A 4701-nucleotide genomic window follows, 5' to 3' on the forward strand; every position below is an offset into this window, starting at 1 on the left:
TGTGGCTTTACTGGAGGGCTGAGCCACTGAAGACCTGCCTAGGAAGATCGGCAACCTACAGGGGGAATCTAGAAGTGGACAAGGATTGCAGTACCACACCTAGCTGCTTGTAGGCACTTGAGAGATGAGTGTCCCCCCCTCCTACATGGTGGTGTTAAACTGACTACCCACTCTCAAATTTTGTCTGTATTATTTAATTAGTTTCTTTGTTTAAAAAATGAACTTATTTTTTTCAAATTTCCAGGGCATGGTGGCTAGTGACAAGATGGCTGTTAAAAATGCAAATGTAAATAAGGATTCCTGCAGCTTTTGATTCTGAGCAGAACAAAGAAAGCATTAGTACTTTTTACATATTAAAAGACTGATTAGGACTTTCAATTTCCACATGGCTTCATTTAATGGTTTTTGAGACACACACACACACACATCGAAAAATTGGGACCGTGTATCAAAAGACCAGAGAAGCCTACTATTGCCTCAGCAACAGACAGGGACCACCATTACTGTTTAATCAGCTTTCAATAACTTTGCTATTCATAATTTGTTGAAATAAACATTAAGTGAAGGGCCCTATCTCCAAATACAGCACCAATCAGATAGCTGGAATTCCAGTCTCTCCTCTCTAATAATCTGTAGTGGCAAAAAATAGTTCTGCTATGGTGTGATAAACACACAGTCCATTAGCAATTATATTTTTTAAAAAAAAACTGCTAATAGTTTAGAATAGTATCATTATGACTAATGCTGTTGAACAATATCCTTCTGATCTTTCATTATCATTTCCATAAGCTCCAATGGCTTCCCTATCAAACAGTGGCATTTCGCACTCGTAGAGAAGAGTATGTGAACTAACTTGAACTCTACTGTTTTCCAGGATCTTATTTTCAAGGTGCTTTCCAAAAGAGCCCACCGTGAATTCATGACAAGTATAATGTCAGCTAAAACAGACTATAGCAACCCTTATTTCTTGGCAGTGAGGATGACTGAACAACCTAAGTGGACAATTATTGATTATCTGTCTAAACTGATTGATGTTAATTTTAATAATCTTGGATATTTCTCCCCATCATTGTTTCAGAGAGAAGTTAGTAGGTTCATCTCTTTATTCTTCTATTAGGGATAACAATATAGACCTTCAGGCTGAAGAGTTAAGAAGACTGCCAAACTACTTATGATGAAAATACAAAAGCATAGAAGTTATTTCACAAAAGTGCTTTTTGTTTTTAGCAATTGAGCTAGTATAATATTCATTTTCCAATTAATCAAAGTGTTCTTTGAACTCCATGGGATAAACATAGAAATCACTGAAAATTCTATAGAATGTAGCTTGATGTGCCGGACAAGTTATGAAATGTCACGTGTTGATGCTGATGTCAGTGTTACTGCAATGGAGCAGTCTTTACCCAGAACCAAATCATCTTACAGAGCATGAACCACAATCTTCCTTTAAGTTTCCATTTGTTGGTGTCCCCTGTATTAAAAGAAAAAAGCAACAAGCCTTTTTCTATCCTAAATAGCATACTAACGTACAGTATCTCCAACAACATCAATTAAATATCAAATTGCTGTTCCTAAGGATGATTAATATGGACTTCAGTTCATTAAGTAGTAAGCACAGGCCCAAACTAAAAGCCTTCATCTAAGTGCCCCTAAACTCTGGGGTAGTTTGGACTCTGATCCAAACTAGGCACCAAACTATGCCACCTTAGGGCTAGATTTTCCTACAATTTAAGCATACAAGTGCACATAAAATTGACCCCATCTGTTAATCAATCAGGCCCCAATCACTGAAATATTTGAACAACTTTGTGGATTTAATTGGATTCTAATCTGGTTTATGCATCATAATTGTACAATCTTCATTTTTTAATGATGTCACAGAGAGAGAGAGCCCAGTTTGACTCTCAGATCCTAGGATAAGTGTGCAACTTTGTAAAATGAGTAAACTTGGTTTGAAAGACATTGAGAGAAAAATAAAGTCTAAATTTTCAAACATGCACCCAAATTAGGCATGCAAATCTACACACAAGTCCGCATTCTCTGGGCATATGCCTGTAGGCATACATACAGGCCTGACCTGCACATGCACATTGGAGAGTTACACTCTAAGTGCCTGGGCCCTTAGGCATGTGCATATTTGAAAATTTGGGCTTAAGTGTGGAGTCCTGAGATACCATTTTTACTAATTCACTTTCCATTTCACTTTGGCCCCAATCCAGCAATGAGATCTGTGTGGATAAACTCCTTGTACCTATACAGCAGTCACCAGGGCCCTACAAAGGGACCGAGGTGGATCCAGTTGTAGGATTGAGGGCTTTGATACCACATGATGTGGTTCTTAACTAGTGCAAAGAAAAATTATTGTAAATTAGCTAAATCCTAACCATAGAATCTAGAGATTAGAACTGAGAGTAGAGCATCACACATTTTGTTTCAACTTCACATCTCTTTCAATCCCAGCATTCAAATGAGACTATTTCATAACAATTTGTTCTACTACAAATGGAACTAATTTGATTGTATTTTTTTATTTACTTTTATGGAAAGGAGATTAGGGTTTCTAATCATATATGGTAAAAACTCATTAGCTATGAAGCCGTCTGCTTTTATTCTATCTTTGGGAAGGAACAGGCTCTTGGTGCCTCACACCTGTAAATGTATTTTTTCTAACTCCTCATTTTCTTCTCTAATTACTTCTTGATCATGGGGTAAATTCTCTAAGCTGCAGTGGAAAGGAAATCATTGTCTTTTTATCCTCTCTATGGGGAATTCATTCCACTTGTTTACTGATGTGTGCGGCAGACTGAATAAAATGATTCCTAATTAGCATATATGAAATAATCATTGGTCTATCTGGAGTCATAATTAATGCATTAGGAAGAATTTACCGAGTGTCAAGGAGAAAGACATTAGCATAAATGAGCTTATTTTAGATGGGCTGCAATTGAGAGAATACTTTTCGGTAAGAATGTTTACCAAAATTAAGCAATAATAACATATCAATTTACTAAGAACCATTAGCATGCATGATTTGAACTGTTAACTTTTGCAACTAAGCTCCATTTCCTCCCTTTAAACACCTTGCTAGCCAAAGTATGTTGCTGGCATCTTAATATATTTAAACCACAGCAGTCAAAGGGTGAAAAAATCTGCTGTCAACTTAACAGTTGCTTAAACTGTTATTTAACATCTTCATGGACCTTGAGAAAGCAGATTCTGCTTGAGTCTTAAATTCACCGTATATGATGAAAATAAGGCTTTATTGCTTAACAGATGCTCCTTCTCAGAGTATAACCTGTAAACAAAAGCAAAACAGGATGTTCATCCTCAAACAGGTTAATGTGTCTAAATAATTTTCACTTCTGTACTGTCAGAGAGATGAAGTGACAAACTGGGTGTGAGGTTTGAAGATTATCATTTCCATATTCCTTAGTCACTTACCTGTAAATCTGGGACCTAACCTAACAAATCTGATAGCTTGCAGCTAGATTTTAATTTCTAGACAAAGAATGGGGAGGAGTGCTATACTTAAAAAGTTAAGAGGCTCGCTTTTGGAAACTATCATATGTGGATACACAACAAGCAGGACATCATTTCAGGCCTAATTTTTACTGTAAATAATGATCTAAAGAGGTGAGTTATGCACATAAGCAATACATACACACACCTCTTGAGTTTCTTGAATCACTGGTTCAACTGTGATAAACTCATTTAAAATAGCAGACCTGATTCTTACTCCAGTATAAATCACTGGGCTTACACTAGTGATACACTGATGTAACTTCAGTGACTTAGGAGAGATCAGAATGAGCTCCAGGGTGTAATATTGCCTCAAAGCAGTTAGCCTGTGTCTCATCTCAGTTTCTACAGTTTAAATCTGGAGTAATGCCACTGAAGTAATGCAAAACCAGTGTACACCCAAGAAGAATCATGGCCAGTGAGTAAACAGTCCACATGCAGATTGCAATGGTCCATCTGACATCTCCTTCCATTGGTCCCATCTTCTTTATATTTTGTTGTCTGGGGTGAGACAGGCATGTTGGGTTTCCTTAAGTCACATGTTTGCTGAAGTTTTTGCTTTTGGTTCTTTGCTCGTGATATTTAAGCTAGAGCATCAGGACTGAAATATGGAGCACTGCTCATGAGCTGTACATGAGTGAGGCTGTTGGGAATGATAAACTATGCAGATCACGCTGGTCTGTAGCTGTAGGAAGCATAGTCTTTCCCTAGCTAAATTTAGAGCTAATAATTGTTTAGTCAGTTATATTACTATTTGTGTTTGGTCAAATGATTTACAGGATCAATAGTAACATGACATGGAAGATATATTGACAAGATCTGTTTTTATAGCTAGAAAATCCTATATATTGATCTTTAAAAAACAGCCGCTTTCTGAAGTGAAGTGGAAAAGTGTGTGTGGGGGAGAAAAATAATCACACTAAGTGATGTTATATATAGTTCAAATGAATATAGGAATTCAATGTATTGTATAGGATCATTGCATGGGTTAAAGAAGAGCAAAGGGCAAGGGAAAATTGGAAGATCCAGTAATGTGCTGGCATGGGGGCGGGGAATCCTATTTTAGTCTATCTTGCTGCTTTTATTGCATTCATAGACTTAATATATTTAGCAATAAAATTCTTGTCTGACCTTTTCTAATCAAGCTGGGAGTCTTGATACTGTGGGGTGTATATGTGGAAT

Source organism: Chelonia mydas, chromosome 6 (genome assembly GCF_015237465.2).
Source record: "Chelonia mydas isolate rCheMyd1 chromosome 6, rCheMyd1.pri.v2, whole genome shotgun sequence".
NCBI classification, from domain to species: Eukaryota; Metazoa; Chordata; order Testudines; family Cheloniidae; genus Chelonia; species Chelonia mydas.